We start from the raw sequence: 7,601 nt of genomic DNA, 5'->3' as shown, positions 1-7,601 counted from the left end.
AATGTAACCCAGCTCCAAGGACAGTAAAGGGAGAAGAATCTCTGGCGTTTATTGCTTCCCAGCCTGGCTGATCCCCAAGTTCAGGGAGAGATTCTACATCAAAGGAACAAGTGGAAAGTGACAGAGAGGACCCCTGGTGCTTTCTTCTAGGCTTTGTGCATAGGCTCAGGTGTCTGTGAGTATGCTCACACACATGTTCACACACAAACATGTACACATGTACAGGATTAAAAAAAACACATCTTTAAAAGTCTTAGACAAAGAGGAATCTTTTTTCTCATCTATTTTTTAAATTATTCTTTTTAATTTTATATTTATGGATGTTCTACATGCATGTAATGTCTGTGCAGCTGGCATGCATGCCTGATGCCCACAGAGGCCAGCAGGAGATGTTGGATGCCCTGACATTGAAATTACAGGCAATAAGTCAACACGTGGGTGCTAGGAATCAAAGCTGAGTCCTCTGAAGTAGCAGCCAGTGCTCTTAACGGCTGAGCCATCTCTCCAGCTCCTCATATGTAGAATTTAAAGCAAGAAGGGAAGCTTTTTCATATTTACCTAGCTTGTGCCTGAACTTTTAGGGACCTTTATTTTCTTATTAGCAGAAGGATCAAAGTAATACCATTAGTACGACTCAGGCTTAGCGATACGTCCACATTATTTATTTACTTTATTTTTTTGTTATATTCCATTTAGTTTTTCCTTGGATTAATATTTTATATGGTTGGAGCATATCTTTGGGTAATCACTTAATAAGTTTTCTGGAACTGGTACAAATTGCTCATGGTTTTCATTTTCCTTCTTGAATTATACATACGAAATTAAAGTAATTTCCATTGCATCTTTGCTTTGGTTAGTCTCGTGTCCCTAATGAGGAATTTGGCACCCAGGAGTTTCTTCTCTTTTCTGGGTAATGCAATCTATTCTCTCTCTTTGGAACCTTTTGCAGTTTTCTCATTGTCTTTGAAAACATGGAATTTCATTAGGAAATACATAATGTATGAGTTTTTAAAGAACTAATATTTTTGACATGCAATGTGCACTTCTATTGAGAAGATTCAAATTGCCCTCAGGTCTTGAAAATGGCTAGAAAGTCAAAGTTCCTTTGAAAGGTCTTATCATTCAGGTTGACGGGGAGAGGGAGCTCACAAGCCATGGCGGCAGGAACTAAAGCTCAGGTGCTATGTGCGCATGTCTGTTCCTTAGCCTTCGTGGATCTTCCTCGGACCTTCTAGGCCCTCACACAGTTTGCTCCTGTCTGGGTCCCAGAAAGTGACGATAATAAATTCTGGCTCGCAGCTGGGGCATCTCTGCACATGGCCTTGAACAACCTGATGTAGCTTTCTTGGCAACATCTACTGCACCACACCTGACACCACAGGTCCCAAGGTTCTTCTAGTCCACTTGAAGTCATCATGTCTTACTCGTCAGAATTCAAGGGTTCAGAAGTGGTTATCTGTACCTCCTGGCCATAATGGCAGATCCCCCACCTCAGGCCCCAAAGCTAAAATATTATGAGAAAAACAGACTGGAAAAATTGTCCTTTTATGGCAAGGTCTGTATTAGCTTCTTATCATAGTTTCTTATAGTTTCTTGTTGTGTTTGTTTATTTGTTTGTTTTTTAACACCCTACCCAAAACACAAATGCATCATCTTACAGTTTAACAGTCCAGTATCAGGCCTGGCTTCACAGAGTCAGTCTTGGTGCTGGCTTGACTATATTAACTGGAGGGTCTCTGCTCCCTCATACTGCAGCCTGAATAGCCTTGTCCTGAAAACCCAATGGGGTATCAATCAACGAAAAACAAAGAAACAACCAGACACACAGTACAGTATAGCTGGGATGGGGGGGAGGCTATGCTTGCTCAGATGGGGTACATCTCTGTGTTTATTGTGTATAACATAGGAGGAAGAGTCAACTACACTGGGTAGGAGTCTGAGGGCCAGTAGCCTCCAGCTGTAAACCTCTGGGAGCAGGAAGCGGCATTTACTAGTTTTTCTTTTTTTTGGTTTTTCGAGACAGGGTTTCTCTGTGTCATTCTGGCTGTCCTGGAACTCACTCTGTAGACCAGGCTGGCCTCAAACTCAGAAATCCGCCTGCCTCTGCCTCCCAAGTGCTGGGATTAAAGGCGTGCGCCACCGCTGCCCGGCCATTTACTAGTTTTTACACACACTGGTCAATCCTTGGTAAACACTGGCACTTTCACACTCTGTCAACATTTGCATTCAGAGCAGAGAAAGCCTTTGCCAATTTCGAGCCAGGTCCACGTGGGGAAGGCTTTGCCAATCTGTAACTAAATGCAGAAGTGCTTTGGTATGGTCTTCCTTTGAGTCTTTAACACTAGGAAACCTGGAGATACACCAGAATTTCCTTTTCTTATCCTGGTGTCTGAAGTTGAACACCTGGTGACTTGGTACATACATGCTAAGCACAAGCTCCACCACCCAGCTGCATCCTTAGCCAGAGTATTTGAATGTAAATCATCCCTCCTTTCATGCCTTTCTTTCCTACAAAGTCCACTGAAGTCTTTTTCGAAGACTGAATGGTTATGTCTCAAAGCTGGGTAGAGGCAACTAGACACTCTCTAACACATATCTAGAACTCAAGAAATTATTTGGTTTTTTTTCCTTCTTAAGTGGCTTCCCAAAAGGAAAAGACCTAATTAGGCTAACTTAATCACTTTCGAAACAACCAAAATGTTTATAAAGTTGGTCAGATAAAAAGTAAACTGTAAGAAATTTCCTACATTTCTTATAACAATTCCCAAGAAACAGAGTGGGAAAAGATCCCACGATAAAAAATTTCACAATTGCTGTCCAGAGACACCTCAGGAAGGAAGAGATGATGGAGCAGAACTCGCCGCCTTCTGTGCTTTTGTAAGAGATGGAGGGTTCTTGTTGGGACTGTTGTCAATCAGCTAACTGGGTTCGGTTTGCTGTACCCAAATGGAAACTGTAGGCAAGCAAGAAGAAGAGGTTCAAGTGGTGGTGTGTGGCAAGTTTTGTATCCTTTGGCCTTTGGAAGCAGTGGCTAGCAGAAGGTGGGGGTTGAGGGTGGGGCACAACAGCAAGTAGCGCCCTCTAGTGTTGCAATTCTCATACAGGCCACAGGTTAGAGGATTCTCTGCTCTACAGACTCAGCATTTGTGTGGATCTATGAAGTCGCGATTGGTTAGCCTTTGATAGTGCCCAGTGTAGCCCCCAGGCCAGAAATGGCCAAGACCCTTGGCCCTGAAGGCTTAACAGCTCTCTAGAATTCTTTGAGTGACCAGGGTCTTGCAGCTTCTCTTCTGCAGCTCTGTTCATTTGAGACAGGGTCTGTCTATGCAGCCTTGCCTGTCCTCTGTCAGCAGTGCTCCCTAGGTCTGGGATTAAAGGCACACACCACCACATCTGGCTTTTCTACCTCTTTACAGTGGTGTATGCTTTTATTTATTTATTTATTTATTTATTTATTTATTTATTTATTTATTTGTCTCAACTCTCTTCCTCTCTCTCCACAGTCTCTCTCTCTCTCTCTCTCTCTCTCTCTCTCTCTCTCTCTCTCTCTCTCTCTCTCTCTCTCTCTCTCTCTCTTTTTTTTCCACCTAGCCATTCCCTCAGACTGTTCAGCTGTCTCTCCTCTGTAGCTGTCAAATGGCTGGTCTTCTCCTCCAACTCACCAAATGAACAGAATTTCTTATATAACCAGAAAAGGGGAGGTGGTGGGAGTTGCACCTATCACAGCAAACCTCCCATGCAAATGTAGGTTTGTGTTGGTGCCAGTGTCTATATTACCTTTTTAGAACCAGTTTCAACAGTATGGAAAGCTCTCACCCTCTGGTGTGAGTAGCCATGGTCACAGTGTTACCCAGAGTTCACTGAGGCTTGACACCACACAACTTCTGGTGCTGGGGTGCCCACAACTGCTCTCTCTCTTCAGGAGCCGGAGCAAATACCGGTAGGTATTAGCTGCATAGCTTTTCAAAGTGTCCAGGCAGTGTTCAAAATGGCTGATATTGGCCTGAGAGAAGTCAAGCTGGCTGTTGAGCTGAGAGTTCTTATCCTGAAGGCAGCCAGGGAAGAAAAACACAGCTGCCAATTGGAGAGTCTCCAGCCCACCATATAGATGGAAAAGAGCGTCAGCAGGGATGTCTTCAAGAATCTAAGTTATTGTAATGCTAGTGGGATTTTACATGATTTTTATAACAGTGAGTAATGCTGATACCTGCCCAGTGCCCAGGGAGAGGTGAGTCCTTCCATCTCAGCCCACCTGGTGCTGTGTGACTGTCAGCCAGAGGCACTTCTTGTTCTTTGACAGGTCCTATGGTGTTCAACATGATTCTGGGACTTGTGGTAAATACACATTCTGGGGTTTTATCTAAGAGTCAGAACCCCTGGGAGTGGAGAGTTGAGGAAAGACCCCTATCTTCCTCTAGATGTGGGGGTGGTTCTGATGTATCCTTACCTTCGCTAATCCCTGTTAGAAATTTAGCTAGTTAATCTATTTTTAGACATTTAGACAAGTAGAGTGTATGAAATCTTATTATAAATATGAAATGACTTGGGCCTACTAGCACAGGCTTGTGATCCTCAGTATTTTGGAGGCTGAGGCAGGAGGATTACAAGTTTAAGGCCTGTCTGGGCTATACAGTGAGAACAAGAGTAGACTGGTCAATTGAATAAGACCCTGTCCCCAAAACTCTTCCTAAAATCCTTTAAAGGAGCTTGGAATACGTCTCAGTGGTAGAGTGCTTTTTCCAGTGTACACAGGTCATCAGTACAATCTCTAGAAGTCAAAAAAGAAAATAGAATAAAGGCCAGCCCTCACAATGCTTTAGATCTGCAGCTTAGATCCACACCGTAGAGTCAGCCAACTACAGACAGGAAATATTCAAGAAAAGAAACATTTTTGTCTGGATGGACCACGTGCAGACTTCTGGTCATTGTTCCCTGAACCAGACAGGGTGGCGACTATTTACACAGCATTCTTAGTGACTCCAAGATGACTTAAAGTGTACAGGTAACAGTGTGTGTGGGTAGAAACAGAAGGATGCCCAGTTAGAGGCTAGCCTGGGCTATAGAGCAAGCTCCTGTTTTTTTGTTTTGTTTTGTTTTTGTTTTTGTTTTTTCGAGACAGGGTTTCTGTGTGTAGCCCTGGCTGTCCTGGAACTCACTCTGTAGACCAGGCTGACCTCGAACTCAGAAATCTGCCTGCCTCTGCCTCCCAAGTGCTGGGATTAAAGGCGTGTGCCACTACCGCCCGGCTCAAGCTCCTGTTTCTATACTGAAGAGAATACATAGGTGAATACTAGAACTGTTTCATCTTAGCGCACAGATAGGTCTAAATGTGCCATCTGTGACTCACATGAGCAAGTTGCTCTTGTCTTGCTCTGAGACTTTCAGAGAACAGCATGTGGAGAAATCATCACTTTCTCCCTCCTCTGTGCTAGCCCAAGAACTAATTCTTTGCTATCAGTGTTTTCCACAGCTTGGTAGGTCAGAAGCACCAGCCTAAGACGACATTCTTACCGGTGTATCAGTGTTTTTTCTTGTTGCTGTGAGTAAATACCAGACAAGAGGTCATTTAAAAGAGGGTTTATTCTGTCTTATTGTTTGATGAGACAGTCTGTCACGGCAGGGAAGGTATGTAGCAGGGTCAGGAGGCAGCTGGTCACTCTGGCTCTTCAGTCAGGAAGCAGAAAGTAGACAGCATGTGAAATAAGTCTTGTCTGTCATCCTAAAGCCAACTCCCAGAGAGCCATTCTTCTAACAAAGATTGACTTCCTAAAGGTTCCAGAACATTCTGAAATAGTGCCACCAACTGGACTGGGATCAAATGTTCAAGCAAATGAGCTGGCTGGGGACATTTAACATTCAAACTGCAACCTAAACCTTTGGTAGAATGAGGTAAGGCTTTCATAAAACATTATTTCTGAAGTATGAAGGATGTATATTGTTAGGAGTCTTTCTTTCCTCCTGCCTTGGTTCTGGGGAATGTACAACTTTTGGGAATTGATTCTCTCCCTCTATCCTGTGGGGTCTAGGGATCAACTCAGGTTGTCAGGCTTGGTGGCGAGTTCATTTGCCTGCTGAGGCATCTTGCCAACTCCATACGTTCTTTTTAAATATGATTTGCTTGGTACTGGGGATTAGACCTGGGGCCTTGACAGCATGCTAAGTACCCGGTCTACCACTGAGTGCATCCTCAGCCAGCCTATATCCCATTGTATTTCTATATTAAAATGTCATATTTAAATGTGAATACTAGGAACAGAGATTGAAAGTTTTTTTTGAGATTGAAAGTTTTAATTAAAGGGAAATAAAATGAGTTGGCCACTATATATTACATACTAATGCATATTACATACTAATATTACATATTACATACTAATGATTGCTTTCTTTTACGCTTTCCAGCCCATGAAACCCAAATGACTATGTACATGTCTCTAGGCTACTTGCCTCTCAATCAACAATGAAGACCTCAAGTTTTCTCTGCATATAGTTTTGGAATTGTGCTGTTTCAAAATGTATTAAAGTGCATTATTAGAAACCACAACGCTGCTTGGACGCTGTGGCCACACTGCTGGAGGGATTTGTACTCTAGCCTTCTTTCTACACACAACTTAATGTTGTGTCAGCACAGTCAGCAGCCCACCCCATCTGCAGAACACATCTTCAGTGCAAGTGTGACAGGTAAAGGGGCTTATACGATGTCCATTTGGGAAATGCTTACAAATGGTGCATTGCTAGAGCCTTTCATCAGAAAACCCGGAGAGAGAAAACACACAGCCGACCTTGGATGAATTTGAACACAGAGCCACTGTCTCTATTTTGTTCTCTTCATCTCTATAGAACTCATGTATTCCATAAACCACGGTTTTGGGAAATCCTGACCTAAAACACAGCATCTGCTTGGTCCCTGGACACAGTTCATGTCTTCCCCCTCCATTGTACATTTCCAGTGATATGTCTCAGTATTCCCAAAGTGGACTGTAATTTGGGTTTCAGCTGAAGATCACTAGGCCGATCATGTGTACTGCTCAGCCTCAGGCATCAGTAGGTGCTGTTTCTGTAGATTAGACTGTCCTCTGAGCACCACACAAACACTATGACGGTAGTAAGTAAATATATGGAAAAATCAGTAATTTTGTTTTTTGAGTTTTTGTGGTCCAGGTTGGCTTTAAACTCTTAATATTTGTTATATAATACATCTTTAACAATAACATCCTTAGTGCTGGGATTATAGGGTTATGTATTACCATGCTCAGCTAAAATGTTTGTGGCAGTAATATATATATATATATATATATATATATATATATATATATATATATGGTAAAATTTACCATGTTAATCATTTAAGATACATTTAAATAGTTTTAATACACATGTTATTATGTAATTATCACCACCTTCCATATCCAGAACCTTCCTAAATTTGCTTTATCAGATACTCAGGATTCTATTCTCTCTTTCTAAATGAAGACAAAACATATCCATGCAAAAAAAAAAAAAAAAAAAAAAAAAAAAAAAAAAAAAAAAGGCAGTTTTCCAGGCCGAGGTCATCAATCATGTTGGATAAGACAGCTTCTGTTTTCTCTCTCCACCAATCTGCT

This window comes from Arvicanthis niloticus, chromosome 8, assembly GCF_011762505.2.
Source record: "Arvicanthis niloticus isolate mArvNil1 chromosome 8, mArvNil1.pat.X, whole genome shotgun sequence".
In the NCBI taxonomy this organism is placed as follows: Eukaryota; Metazoa; Chordata; class Mammalia; order Rodentia; family Muridae; genus Arvicanthis; species Arvicanthis niloticus.
The sequence above is the reverse complement of the archived record's forward strand: the minus strand, read 5'-3'. Positions refer to the sequence as shown.